The 15,664-nt window shown below is 42.5% G+C and overlaps 1 long non-coding RNA gene across 2 annotated transcripts in view; it reads right to left on the reverse strand.

Annotated features, from left to right (window-relative positions):
* Positions 1–7,625: 7,625 nt before the first annotated feature.
* LOC118688028 (uncharacterized) overlaps positions 7,626–15,664 on the reverse strand; it is a 46,270-nt gene continuing 38,231 nt past the window's right edge. The window contains exons 1-3 of one of the 2 annotated variants that reach the window (XR_004980432.1): positions 15,024–15,075; positions 9,216–9,376; positions 7,626–7,734 (exon numbers count right to left, since the gene is read on the reverse strand). This is a non-coding gene — a long non-coding RNA (uncharacterized LOC118688028). Of the gene's footprint in view, positions 7,735–9,215; positions 9,377–15,023; positions 15,076–15,664 lie in introns of those variants that run through there. The other variant, XR_008508500.1, reaches the window with a different exon arrangement.

Genomic DNA, 15,664 nt, shown 5'->3' on the forward strand with positions numbered 1-15,664 from the left:
CAGGCAGAAGTCCTTTCAAATTTAGGACTAAGGCAGGAAGGGTGTATTTTCACTAACAATGTCCACAGTACAAATACAAAGGAGTAGATGAAGAAGCAATATCTCCAGAGTATTTACCATCACTTTCACCAGCACAAAACTCTCAAATAACACCTGTTAGCAGAAAACACTGGTTTTCATTTTTTTTCATCTTTGAATTGTCTTAGGTCCAGTGTTTCACCTCCTCAGTTTAAATAGTAACTGTTTAAAGATGACCTTGATATTTTTAAAAGAGCCTGTAAAACCTCTCCACTGTAAACAAGCCAGTTTAACATTTATGCATAATTTAAAAAAAATAAACATTTTAACCAAAATTGCCTGAATGTTTACACGACGGGAGAGAGAGAGAGTCACGGGACTCTTCAAAGAGCATTGGCTGTAATTTTCTACCTTGAGTAAAATAAATTAATTAACACACACATCCTGTTTCACATCAAAAGAAAATCTTGCTCTAAGGAACAATCCAAAGGAGAGGGCCTGTGAATGTTTACAAAAACAGCCTGAGCCAACAAGAGCAGCAAGAGGGTATTTGGGAGCCACAGTAAACCCTCCACCCAGCAGCTGGACTCTCTGGCTTCTCCAGGTTTCAGTTCTGCCTGTGTGTAACGAACAGGGAACACACAGTGAGAAAGACAGGCCTGATTTCCCAGCCAGAGCAATAGTAAAATAACGATTTAAACTCTCCATTACAAATGGGGCCACAAAACCTGTGGGAATAAGTGAAGTAAATCATGTTTTACAATGAGAGAAATGAGCCAGACAGTGGGACAGTGACTCTCTCATGACCTCATGGGAGTGCATCTGTCATGGAAGGCAGAATTCAGGTTGCTCCTCCAACATGAACAGATACAGACGCTTTCCTGTGGATCTTGATTTTGGGTGAAGGTAATGCAGTAGTGCCACTCTGAATTAAACGTGCAGCTCTCATCAGCTTTCTCCCCAAAATTATGCATGGACTGCCACCCGCAATTAAAAACTCACTAAACCTTTCTTATGTTTCTGCATCTTTTTTCTATGGAATAGCTGTGATTGCCACTGCATTCTACGCCTCCTTCTGAGTGCACTTTGTTCCTTGTATCTTGTTAATAAAAATAAAATGAAAAGGAAAAAAAGATGATTCTTGACAGGTTAAAAAAATTACACCCAACATCTGTCAGTTTGGGTTGGGATCCCCATTAAGAATCCACTACTGTGAGTCTGCAGTGACACAGACTTCCTGCCTTTGAAGGGCAGTAGGCAAACACACCTGACTGTGCAGAAACACAAATATTTGCACATTCAGAAGCCCTCAAGTATCTAATTTCTATACTGCAGAGAAGGGTGTTATTTCCATGTTTAATGACCTTATGTTACATTTGAGAAGTACCAGTGGAAAAAATATATCCCAGCAAGAAAATAAGATGCTAGCTCGTGGCTCCTTGTTTCTTGAATACTTGCAAATCACAGAAGTGTGTGCAGGTGCATGGAGCAGAACCGTGCTTCTGGTCACAAAGATGTGGATAAGGCGACTCATGCTGAGGCGTGCACCTGTACGTGTGACTGGATGGTGCAGAGGCCAGGTAGATGTAGGCACTGCAGTCCCACAAATGGGAACAACAGCAGAGACACCATAAACTGCAAGGAAAGATGAAAGGTGTTTTTAAATATATATTCCAAGACACACAATGCGTGCAAAGGCCAGGGACCCAGAAATAATAGGGAGGAACTGACTTAGAGTGAGCTCCGTGCAGCAAACAAGAATAGGCTAGGGTGTGTCAGAGAGAGAGTGACAAAGCATTTTATGTTTACATGAGAAAATAAATGCTGTCAATACAATTAAGAGCCAAACTCCATTTAGCTTTTGCTTCTGAATGAGTATCAAAGAGGATGTGCACTCTGTGATCCCATGCAGCTGAAACATTTGGCTGTCATTCTTACAGGAAAAGCAAGCTCCCTGTGGAAATCACACCTGCTGGCTATAACTAAAATTCACAGAACTAACATCTGCCTCAGCTTTGGCATCTGTCTCTATTCCTAGATATGCACAGGAGTAGCTGAAAGCACAGTCTGGACTGTCCCTGACTCCACTGGATGGTCCTCAAGTCCAGGAGCTGGGAGGTAATTAATTTGAGGAATGAATGATGCCAGTTAAGGATTTGAAAGTCCTATTCCTAGCTCACACTTCCCTTTGGCAAGAGAGCATGGGGGAGTTAAAAACTTAGTTGTACTGTATGTCACTAGAAATACCATTTCAGAGTGAAACTCAAGAGTTTTACAGGCACACACAAAATGTTTGGAACTCTCATGTGATTCCATTTCTCTTGCTTTAGAAGAGCTTAATATCATATTCATATTTTTCTGTCAACAACTTAGATGCTTTCTAAAGCTAAATATTGCCTATTTATTTAAATCTATACCTTCATCCTTTTGTCTCAAGGGTCTAATCCTCTTGTTTTCTTGGGATAGTATGCATTTCTTGGTAACTAAAACTTTCTTTATTATTTTCTAAAGCATTTTTACCAACACTGATATCACGAAGGTGACTGCCTAGATCAGCAGTTCTTTTCTGTATGTGAAACATTGTGATGGACAGTTTTGAGCTATGGTTACCACCCAGCTGATTTAGAGATGAGGTCTTCTTATGGACACCATGCACACTTTGAGCATTAAATTTATTATTTATTTGTCTCTGTCCACCTGCTAACAGGCCGAACCTTACAGAAATCATCTCAATGCTGGAGATTAGAATCTAGCCTGCTGTATTTCCAACACCTTTCTCAAACTAGGACTTTGTTAGTTATAAAGTTTATAGCCAGAAGAATAGCAATTGTTGTATTAAGTGAAAAGGATATATATTATGAGTGGTTTTTGGTTGCCTCAAGTCTACCTTCACAGCACATTAGCATAAAGATTCGCTCAAACACACAACATGTGGTTGTTCTGGCCTTAGGCTGGTACAAAGACAAGGCCCAGCAACAGCGACATTCACAATTCAAGTTTGCAACATAACTTCTCCAAATGCCAGCACAGTCAGTAACATGCTGCACATGCTGGGCTTGTGTGCCACCCTGTCAATGTGTGTTGCTTCTGGGACTATTTTTACTTCTGAAACTGTTTTCGGAACAGGAGCACAGGACAAGTGACATTCAGGACTCACCTGCAGCTTTCAGCTCCACCTTGGAAGCAGGCATGCCCTTTGGGAATAGTGCTTTTGGGGACCCATCCTCACCTAAGTCCACCAGCACAACCGAGAGGGAAGGGAAGCACTGCTGAGTACTTACTCCATATGTGTTGTATAGGGATATTTCCTAGCAGTAAATATTTAAGAAGCAGCAGGGGAAAAGATGCAAGCTGCATACAGCCAAAACAGATGTGGGACATCTGAGTGAAGGGTAAGGAAGAAGAAAAGTATCAGTGACTATTGGAACAGTCCTGCTACTACTGAGTCATAAGTAAAAAGAGGCCACTGTGGGAAAAACTGCAATCCATTGCCAATGCAATTTAGCATTTATAGAACATGCATAAGCATGGCAAGATCTCAAGACCTACAGACAGTGAAAGTCATCAGGAGATCACAGTACATAATACCATGAAAGACAGTCCAAATAGCTTCAAATTTCTTCCTTAACAGTTAAAAAGGTTAGTAGAAAAGGAGCGCGTCGGCGGGGCGTGCTGCGCTGGAAGAGTTCTGATCGCTAGGCAGAACTCGAGATGCTCGGGCGCCCTCAGGAAACACCGTCGGGAGAGGCCGCGCGGAGCGGCCGCGCTCGCCCTGCAGAGCGGCTGCCGAGCCCGGCCGCGAGTGCGGCAAAGGGGCCCGACCTGCGCCCGGGGCGGGCTGCGGCTCCCCGCACACGGAGCCGCCCAGGGGCAAAGACCCCAGCTGTCAATATCCCTACCCTGCCCGGGATTAAACCCGCGCCTACAACAGCCACTTTAATCCCGAGGTTTAATTAGCTAAGAAAACACTTCCAGTTTAAGGAGCTATGAATTACCCACGTGGCAAAACTACATTCCTTTCAATCAGCTACAGCTGTGTGTGTGTCCAGCTTTCGACACCACAACCTCTGCTTTTGCTGTCCTCTGCTCCTGTAAAACTCTTTGTGCTCATTTGCCAGTGTTCCCTTGTTAAAATCAAACCTTACCAATAGGATCTTGAAGCAGATGATCCTGCCTTCTTTTCATAAACAATTTCCTCTACTGAACAGATTTTGTGCCTTCTTGGTAGCAAACAGAGCTCTTTGGAGATGGGCTTCTTATTTGCACAGGTCAGTAAGTATTTACACAGAGATGTACAATAATACAATGAGATAATTAGAGAGTTACATTAATAAGTCATGTCTGGACATCATTACAGAGGCAGAACTCCTAATCAAGGCAAAAAAGTGTTTAGAGAAGGGACACAGAAGAAAATTCTCTCTTCCTTTCCTATGTCATTTACATCAATGGTGAAATCAGAAACCATTATTTAGATTCCATTTACCAGATTAAAAAGATTTTTGGCACTTAGGAAATTATCTTTATCACTTGGTATTTTTAACTATTTAGAGGAGAAATTACAAATATTCACTAATATATTTGAGGAGAATACCTGATTTATACAAGATAGCCAAGCACACATATTCAAATTTAATTTCTAAGAACCTATTTTAAACAGCCCTTTAACACTACATATAAAAAGGAGTGGAAAAAGCACAAGAACAAATGCAGAAGCATACCCCACGATGCCATCACAATTCACTTAAGCAATTTTCCCTAAAAATTACTGCAAATTTAACATCAGTCTGGGCCAGCTATGAGGTACTCCTTCCTTTTGTATTTATCTCAGACAGCACCTTCTGAAAGACATTTCTAAGCATTGTACTACAACAATCAAACCTATGTCAATTAGCAATTTCTTGTGCTTTTCAGAAATTAACGATGCAATATATTGTATATATACAGTAACAGGAGATATCAAAGACCCCAAAGGCTACATTTCAGCACCCAGTTTAATGTGAATTAAAGTTTTCCAGGCTGAAGATGCCACTTGCTTCTGCCACACAACAGGCAGGAAAACCTCTCATCACTGGATTTGGCAGCTTGCTGAGACAATCTTTACTGGAAGTCTGGTCTCCACACAGGGTATCCGAGCAGAACCCCTTAAATAGCCCTCTACTAGGAGTAGGTAATGGGCCCATCGTGAATGGGTGGGGCCCACCTCTTTACAGAAGAGGGCTAGAGCCTATGGGGAGGTAGTTCCAGCATAAGAGGAATTCTTGAAACAACCGCCGCCGTGAGTTTGCACATGAGAAATCATCACAGTTCCTGTAATTACACAAGCGCACACTGCCCCCAGAAGGCAGCATCCCACACTTTCCCACTCATGTTGCCTTTTTCTGCTCCCTCTCACTTGCCTGCCCCAAGGATAGTTAAATACATGGAACACCACTCTTACAGAGAACATTAAGTAAACTAGGACTCTTCCAATTAGAAAGGTAACAAATTAAAGTGATGTGAAACTTGTGTATAAAATAACAAGGGGATTCAGAGGAAGGAAGGAAGGACTCTTCCAATTAGAAAGGTAACAAATTAAAGTGATGTGAAACTTGTGTATAAAATAACAAGGGGATTCAGAGGAAGGAAGGAAGGAAGGAAGGAAGGAAGGAAGGAAGGAAGGAAGGAAGGAAGGAAGGAAGGAAGGAAGGAAGGAAGGAAGGAAGGAAGGAAGGAAGGAAGGAAGGAAGGAAGGAAGGAAGGAAGGAAGGAAGGAAGGAAGGAAGGAAGGAAGGAAGGAAGGAAGGAAGGAAGGAAGGAAGGAAGGAAGGAAGGAAGGAAGGAAGGAAGGAAGGAAGGAAGGAAGGAAGGAAGGAAGGAAGGAAGGAAGGAAGGAAGGAAGGAAGGAAGGAAGGAAGGAAGGAAGGAAGGAAGGAAGGAAGGAAGGAAGGAAGGAAGGAAGGAAGGAAGGAAGGAAGGAAGGAAGGAAGGAAGGAAGGAAGGAAGGAAAGAAAGAAAGAAAGAAAGAAAGAAAGAAAGAAAGAAAGAAAGAAAGAAAGAAAGAAAGAAGCAGATAAGTGTCATAATCATATCCTGTCCATTAAGTAGCTAGTCCTGGTATTGTCCCCTGGAATTCAGCAAGCCAGGTAGCCTTAGGCTTGCAAGGTGAGTATCAGGCTAGCAGGCCTCTGAACAACAGGGTGACATGGTCCTCCAGAGTTCCTCACATTGCTGCTGCCACCCTGGGCTCCCCAAAAGTACATCAGGGCCAGACAGAAACACCCTCCTACCCCACAGCCTGAGCTTTGAATGGACTGGACAGAACTGAGCTGGTACTTTCTGAAGGAATCGGGTAAGATTCTCAATCCCAAGCAAGGTTCTGAATGCTCCCTCCAGCTGTCATCTGGACCTGCACAAATAGATCACAACTCTGAGCAGAGGTATGCAGACCTTTAGAAAGCCACAGATATTTAAGTGGCTGCCACCTTCAGAGAAATTTTTTGCATGGTCTTCTCACTTTGTTTATATTTATTGAGATACTCTTTTCCGCCAATGCCTGGAAGAGCTTTAAAGCGTTTTCCAAACTTCCCCTTTGCAGAACAACACACACGCACAACTACAGTAATATAATTCCCTCTATCATTTCCTAACAGGTTAAAATATTAAATTCTGATCCCACAAGACACTTTGCCGTAAACAAAATGAAATTTATGCTTTCATAAATCAACTGTTCAGTGACAGCACAAGCAGCACACCTGGTAGTGCAGAGGGGAGTGATCCAGAGGGATGCCTGGCACAGGCGAGCCAGGTGAGATGAAGACTAAAGCAATCGGAGGATATTGCAACTTACGACAGCGAGAACATTTCACGTACCTGGGAAGAGTGATGGAAACCCTCGCTTGAGAATGCGGAGCCCGCCGGACACCGGGGAGGACAACGCGGCGGGGCCTGCGGGGACGGGCGGCTGCGGACGCCAGGGGGCGCCCCCGGACAGCGCCGCGGGCCCTCTCTGGGCCCGGGCTGTCCCGGGACATCCGGGGTGTCCCAGAGTACCCCGGGCTGTGCCAGAGTATCCCGGGACATCCCGGGGTGTCCCACAGTATCCCGAGGCATCCCGGTGTACCCTGGTCCCGGAGGGGCACGGCCGGGCAGCCGCCACCGGGCCCGTGTGGCGGGGTGCGGGCACTGGCCTGCACTGGCTGCAGACTCACTGCCTGCTGTTCGGCTGCGGCCCGAGACACAGCAGCAGTTAGTTTTAGTTTTACCCGTGAGGGGTTCAAAGTGTGACACGGACTAGATTTTTTTTTTTTTTTTTGAGCCATAGTTTGTGTCCTTAGTAGTCTCTTAAATTTGACTTAAAGATTTTAAAGACAGGACCTGTTCAAACGTCTTCAAAAATTTACACTTACAGAAAAATTTCAAATAAATCAATGGGTTTATGCAGGCTGTAGGAAGTGCCTCTGTCTGGATTTTTGGCTATCTGAACAGCAACTCATGATTGCTGTAGATGTACAATTGAAGCTGTGCTCAGCTCAGCCCCAAGCACAGGCTGTAGTGCAGGTGATGAAATTCAGCACTTACCCCACTGTAAGGGCTGCTGTGGCTCTGAGGTGTGTGAGGGAATGGCTGGGTGTAGTGCTCGCCCTCCTTGGGCAAATCACCCTCCTGCAGTCTAATTCCTGCAATGCCCCAACAAGTAATCAGCAAACCCAATCAAAATGGGGACTCTCCTGCAAGACACTTAATTGTAAACACAACAAGAAGAAGGAATTTATCAAAGAGCAAAAGGATAATACACCATGAAACATGACACATTTCTGTGGCAACATCTAGCTTAAAATTAACACAGGCTCTGAGAGCTCATTATTCTTGAAAAATTATTTTCAAATATAGACTCTGTTTGTGGCCTAAGGCACTTCATAGAGTTGAGACCAGTAAGAAAAGGTCAATGCCACCAGACACTTTACATTTGTAAATATAGACCTGGAGCTGTCATATTTTAAGTCACTGGCTCCACAGTAGCCTCAGCAAGCCCTATGCTTTTTCCTTTTATCTCTTTATTTGCAAGATGTGATAGCAGTTATCTCTCCCATAAATCACAAACAGGGCTCTGACTGACAACTGGTATATAAAGAATGAAGGCTTGTTAACAGTCACTGAAGTTATGCCAACTAACAGCCCTGCAAATTCATGCTGTTTGGCTATGGGTGTATTCATTTAGCCAATGAATATCAGTGTATGGGATTAACCAGATAAACCTGTAGCCAGTGAGAAATGAATACTATGTAGGGTGTGCATCCCTCTCAGCAATCCATGATTAATAGATTCTACTAGAGTCTATGCTTTTCATAAATTCCAGAATAATGAGCCCCGGTTTGCTCAGGGAACTTAATTTTTCTAAATGTAATACTCTGGAGGCTATGGCTCCCCAGGTGACTTAAAAAGGACAAACAAAAATTCAGGAGAGAAACAGTTTTTGCAGTTGAACCTAAATGTGGATCCCCATTGCAAACAGGAGGAGGGGCTGTTGTTTGCAGTTTAGGTTCCCAGGGCTGTTTGCCATAGCCAAGAGAAATGTTTACTACAGCTGTAATCTGTTATGTGCTGTTGATTTTAATTGCTTTTCAAAATGTGAAGACAACTGTGATATTTGGAAGAGACTGGCAAGCTGCAGTAATAAGCTCTGTTGTGCAGCAGATTAGTTCACAATGTGCTCTGCAGGCTTCTCTGCGAAATCTTGACAGTATCCTGGGAAGTGAGGAAGGAAAGGAAGGATCTTAGACATGCCCTACACAGCCAAAGAAGTGAGCCTGATTCACTGCTTCTCTTGGGTCTGTATCCACAGAAGCCTAAACCCTTCCTTAGAAGACCCTAGAGAAAGCAGCCAGCTATAGCCACAGAGCTACGGTGATACTAATTAATTAATTCTTATTGTAAAAGCAACACTGACCATCAGATTTACACAAGTTATTTGGTCCAGCAAGAACTGTCTTGGAAATTAGTAACATAGTACTTGGGTTAGAAATGGGTAGCCAGCAAGGCACTTTGGTTGAGGGCTCAGAGGGGTTCCTCAAATATTTGGGAACACTCCAGTTCCAGGCTAATGACCATCTGGAGGCTGTTCCCAAAAGGTTTCAGGCCCAGGTCTCAGCTGGTGATGTATAAAGGAAATTCTTTGCTTCACTCCACTAGGCAATTGGTATTCTGTGACATTGACTCACCTAGAAGTGTGTTGGAGGTGCAGTGTGGGTGCTGGTTACAGCTGGGTGCTCGTGTGATGGGAAATGGTGCGGTTTGCTTCATCCAGCCCCTTGGAGTCCAAGAGTGTGGCTTCTTCCTGAGGCTTGTGTGGTCTCAGCCCCAAATGCAGAGTGGGTTTTCACTAGCAAGAGATGAACCAAATGAGAATGACATGTCAGAGGGTTAAGACTTATTTCAGCAAAGCTGTATTGTATAGACTCCACAGACAGCTTTTCTTTTGCAGCTGTGAGCTGGAAAAATCAGAAAATGAGGAAAAAAACATCAGCCAGGCAACTAGTATAAACTGGCAGATTCAAACACAGTAATGGAGCAAAGCTATTGCTCTCATCCTGTCACACCCACGTGCCCAGAAACTTCAATATAAACCTGATTATAAACATGATTTTCAGTCATGGACCCCAGTTTCTAATCCTCCAGAAGAGCTAGGTGTCAATTCTCTGTATGCAGGTTGCTTCGTTCGAACTGCAGCACCAGAGGTTACCATGTCTATTTAGAAGTGGGTAACAAATATGAACTGATTTTCAGAAATGCTTGAGGTCCTGGTAATTTCAAAGCAAGCTGTAGATGTTCAGTATCTCTGGGGGAAAATAAAATTAAGATACCCTCAGTTGTTTTCATGTGCCAAATATTAATTCTTGGAAGACTGACCACACACATGCTGGCTCACTTCTTGTTTGACCTCACTGAGACCTGTTTTCTTCTTCTGGATTATATACATAATAATGATATCTGTCTTTATAATTTGTCTGAATAATGCTATGCAAATAGTAGATATGATTAATTACTGTCCACCTCACACATAAGGAATAGGCAAATTGGTAATTTAACCTCTTCTAAAGATTTTGGCTTTTGAACTGTTAATTTGACAAGTAAGTGAAAACCCCAAACACTTGCACTTACATACCTTGTTAAAATCAAAGCCAAAGCCATACCTTACTGATATAAACAATATCTGCAAATAAACAGGCACTTCAGATTTTCTTGCATAAACAACTGGAAACAGGTCTGAGCAAATGGAGGCAAGTCCATACCTTCACCACCCAGTCCCTGGAGCCAGGGCAACACGGGACTGAGCAAGTTCTACCTGCCAGAGCCCTGCCTGCACCTCCCTTGCCTCAGGGTTTCTGTGTCTGTGCTCCAGGTCTGTCCTGATAGCGTTTGACTGTAATGTGGATTCAGATTAGGAAACAGGGACCTGCCCTTTTATTCCAGGCAACAGGAGGAGCGGTGCTGAAGCGAAGCCCCTCAGCCCCATCCTTGCCCAGGGTGTGGCCATGCCTGGTCTCCCCCTCCCTGCCCGCTGTCCTCCTGGCCCGAGCACCCACCCCTGCTGCTCCCTGGCACCCCTCTCCCCTTCTCACAAAAGGATCAAAGGTGCAAAAAAAAAAAAAGGTCTCTTTATTATATTTCTTTATTCTGGATGGAAAATTATGATTTATTTGATTGCTTTGGGTAAGCAGAGGGCTGTGGGATCTTGCCCTGCTGAGGTTTTTACCTCAGATGCTTTTACAGAGGGATTTGGCCATAGAACATGGCAGGCAGGGCACTGAGGGGAGGCAACCTGACCAGGACACAGTAGGAACCATAGGTTCTTGGGAGCCAGTATGCTAATAGAACCTTACTATATTTGGTCAAGTTTCCAGTCTTCCTTCACCGTTGGTCAAGACCTTTTTCTTATAAGGTCATGTTCTAAGTTCACTTTTCTGATTGGGCCTGTGTCCAATACCTGGTTGTGTTTGCCCTGCCCCCGGGTCTTTGGAACCGAGTCTCTGGCATTTGTTATTTTTGCTATTAAAGTTTTTTATTTTTTGTCTAGTTCCATTGTTCTCTTTCCTCTTTATTAGCCAGCTCTTCTCAGCAAAGCCGAAGCAGGGAGACCTCACAAGGCTTCAAAGCTCATAGAGGTCCCTTCATACTTCTGTGCCTATGGTGACCTAGCTTTAATCTTCATAGTGAATTGATAAATCTGTTTGGATGGATAGCTTTCCTGGAAACTCTGCTCTTACAGGACAAGTGCCCAGCTGGGACTCACAAATGAACCAAGTATACCTGGAAAATTCACCCCAAAACTTCCTATAATCTAAAATGGAAACTGCTGAATGCTTTCAGCACATGCACATATCACCAGTCCTCACCATACACACAGGTGGCTGCCATTCTGCAGAGGCCTATGGAGGTGTAGTGTGAACAACCCTGACTCACCCAGAGAGCCCAACTTGCTCTGAAACAAACCTGCCTTGCCTGTGACACTGGCAGGGCTCGGGGTGATGAACACACCACCTTGGCATCTGAGCCACACTGGCCTGCCTTTGCTGAGGGGCATGGTAGCAAACACCAACAAAATTCACTGTGTGTCATACAACCCCAGTAAACATGCTTGGGGGAGAAAGCAAAAGTGTAGCTCAATGTTGTAGCCAAAGAATTATGTATTATCTAAAGAAAAAAAAGACAGGCAGAAAAGCCTCTTCACTGGCTTGCAAAAGAGATACTCATTGTCACCATCCTGTACACAGGTAAGATTCAAAACAAATGTGCTACCAGCTGACCAATTAGACACAGGCACTTAGAATGTTACTCCACTTAGCCTGTGCTTTTTAAGGCAAAGCATTAGGTCCTCTCCTTGTGTTCCTTAGCATAATGGGGCTTTGGTCTATAACTGATATTCCTACAGCTGTTCAATAGTTGAGGCATTTAAGGGATATCAGAAAACTGCCCAGTACAACTGGCAGGTAGTCTAGCTGGTTGTTACAGGACAAACTAAGGACAGGACAAAGAAAACAACTTTGAAAGAAAAGTAGAAGTAAAATGGTAGGATAATTTTGCACTGTGGCTACACACTAGATAATCTGAATGAAAAAAGAAAGCTTTTGAATAGTTGCTCAGTTTTAAAAAGCAGATATTAATTACCACACTAAGGTAAAGGGAGAATGATGGAATCTAGAATTACTTTTTCCAAGTAGTTTAACTTTAAAAAAAGCTAGTCTTTCTTTTGGGTAAATGCAGCAGTAAATAATCAAAACTTTATCATATTAATGCTGTAACTCAAAGCAAAAAGCCCCATATTATTTCAAGCCCACTTGTGCCTCTAATATACTTGAAATTATCCCAGCCATTGCATGATGATTGTTTGCTGAGATTTTTCATTTGATTAGTTTCTCTCTGATTTATCAATTTTCCATATTTATTTTTTGTAACACATTTTAGTTTTTCTAAGGCCAAACGTTTTGTTTCCAGTGTCTTCTCTAACCAGCAATAGTTGAATGATATGACCAATTAAAAGCAGATTACACTGCATGGTGTATTTCCATGATGTCTTCAGCCTATGCCTAATAGCACTGTTTTTCTTTCTACAAAATATTTTGGTTTCCTTGAAGAAGTCCAGTGACAGAGATGAAAACAGAGATTAAATTATCCAAACACAGATGCTCAAAAGCAAACATATAAGAAACCCAGTACAAGGATCCTTAGAAAAGTAATGCTTTAATTTGCTAGAGAACAAATATTAAGAATATCAGATTAGGGGACATGCTGAGCCCTGGTTTTTGAAGGAAGCCACTTCAAAACATCCTGTTTCTTAAAATGACTGATCTTATCTGTGAAACAGTAACATGCCTCATTTCATCATTTGGGAAGATGCCCCAGACCAATAGCAGTGATAGTCAGAGGATTTCAATTTCCAGCCTAAACATACTTAGAACCAGTGGACACAATCTGAACAGTCTGTTCCAGGGATTCCCCTAAGTGACAGGTTTTTCATAAGTAACTTTGGTCATGTAAAGGCCAATGGAGACATACATCCCTTTCATCCAGTCATCTTTGTGCCCACAATAATTCTCCAAATCTCTTCAAACAGATATTATACCCTCCCCTTCAGCTTCCTACAGACTCACCTACAGGTACCTATTGCTTACTGCTTTTTCTTTCCTTGGATCCTCTGCTCTTGTGTCTGTATTTTTTAGCTTTTTTTCTGTGGAACATACAGTGTTAGCAAATTCATCAGCCATGTGCAAAGGAAGGAAAGAATCCTCCTTCCAGTCTTCACCAGTGCACTAGGCCTTCCTCCTCATCTCCTAGAGGTGAACCTGCAGATGACATGGCACATGAGTAGAGGTCAGCCAGGGGGCAGACCTTCAGCTCAACAGACTGACACTTGCCAAGCCTGACAGACAGCTAACTTTTCTGACTATCAACAGAATTTTCAGGCACTTGCAGTTAAAGAACATATTTTAAGGTGTTGGTTCAGGGAATTAATTTGAACGTATTTGAATAGATTTGATTGGAACTGAACATAAATAACTACAAAAGATCCCAAGAATCGTAAGAAAAGCTTTAAATAAGTGGGCTGGACATTTTAAACAATCCAACAGGAATGAAGATTCGTAGAGCCAATGTGTGAGTCAGTGACAGAGCTGGTACTAAAACTTAGCTTTGCAACTCATGAATCCAGGGTCCTTCTAAGGCACTACAGTACTACAGCTACTACAGTAAAGCAGCTTATGTGTATTTTCAGTGTGAGAGAAGAGACTGGAAACTGTGCTGCTCACCTAACTCTCAGTTAACAGCCAGGTCAAAAGTCAGGAGGCCAAATTAGATAGATCAAATATCTATCTATGCTGACATTGCTAAAAGCATGTGAAATATAGAACTGCATTAACAGATTCTGTAGTGGACTAGACCTCTTGTTATCCAGGCAGCTCGAGTAGGTGATCATTTATAATTATGTATCGGTGAATTTCCCAGTTGATGAAAAGCAATACTTATTTGAGCTCCTCAGCATTCTCTCAGTCTTGTCTTAGCTTGAAGAGAAAGAAAACCTCTCACTGATACATGAGAAAGCAGGAAAGCAGACACAACAAAAAGCACAGCATTGCTTAATGAATTGGGAAAGGAATGAGAATATTTGTCTTCTAGCTTTTTGCATACAAGGTCCTTCCCCCAACATCATGTAGGGAGTGTGCACTTGGCTTGCTCTTCCAATAACCGTGTACCAAGTAAGCGAGGAATAGATCAAGCAAGAAGCTTGAAGGGTAATTTTTAATGTCTACTCTGAGGTTTCCAATAGGATCTGTGTCCCTGTGTTTTGTCTAACTATAGGCTAAACTGCTACTTGTAAGCTAACTTTGTATAAATCAGATTTAAAGTAGCTTAATCCATTTACACTTGCAGCTGCAGCAGCTTTATTCAATGGGTTCATCATTAAGGTAAGCTAATTGTACTTCTCTGGTTACCGACCTTTTCCAATACAGATACCCTGCAGTAAAGTGAAGCACCATAAATTCAAAGTGATTGAATGCAGTGAACATATTCTTCACATACCTATGTTGTAAGGCACTTCTGCCTTAGAAAAAGAAAATAGAACTGAAAAATCCTTCACAATTCACTACAAATTAAAGAATTTCAATTGTTCACTCATTTTAAGAATATGATCCACATGTGGTGGGTCAAATAAGTAGGGTTTCCTTCTCAAAGGCTGTTTTGGTATGAAAAATTACTTGATCACACCAAAGTGGCTTCTAAATGCAACTTTTTTACAGCAACCCATAGCCTTTCATGAGTTCTATAGGAATGCACTAACCCTCACCACAAACACAAGGCCCGAGAACGAGTGTAAAGATAAATTAATTAAGTAAATAAAGCTTTAAGTAGCTGATCCATTGAGCACAGGGGATTGTGGTTTCTCTGGAATCACTTACCCAAGCCATTGTCAGGAACAAAACTGTAAAGCAATATCACATAGCATGTGAATCAGCACCTTCAAACCTGCTCACCTTCACATTGACAGTGGTGTACAAAGGTGCTAGCCTGCAGCCAGAGCTTCTTAGTCTCTGCAGAAGAAAAGAAATCATTCATTGCTTTTCTCATCAGAGATATCTGTCCCTTGTAACATTCAGGCTCAAATTTCAGTTTCAGACATGCTAAAGCACAGAGTGGTGATGTGCTTGAATTTCTCCATCAACAATTTGCAGGAATAGAATCAATTATATTCCCCACCAACATTCTTTCCAGCAGGTGGGTGGGAGTAGAACCGCTCTTCTGGTTGTTTTCCATCCACAGAACAGAATGAGAACCCCAAGATATTCAGAATATTATAATATACTGCTACTCTATATTCATGATGTCCTGAAAAGGAGCGTACTTCCCAATTTGCAAGAAACCAACTCCTTGAAGGTTAAACATTATTCAAGGGAGGAAGGAGATAAGCCATCCTATAAAGGATGTCTGTAATTATTAATAAATACAATGAAGGAAAGTAAGACCATCCTGTTGGAAAGCAGTGTGAAAGGAAACAAGGAACCATTTCCTCCTAAAACCACACATTCACCATGCTGTTCACTCCCAGTCACTGAGAGTGTCATTATCAGTCACGTTATAAGGTGAGACTACTGAACTCCTACTGTTCCCAAGGGAA

The sequence above is a fragment of the Molothrus ater genome, chromosome 8 (genome assembly GCF_012460135.2).
Source record: "Molothrus ater isolate BHLD 08-10-18 breed brown headed cowbird chromosome 8, BPBGC_Mater_1.1, whole genome shotgun sequence".
Classification (NCBI taxonomy): domain Eukaryota; kingdom Metazoa; phylum Chordata; class Aves; order Passeriformes; family Icteridae; genus Molothrus; species Molothrus ater.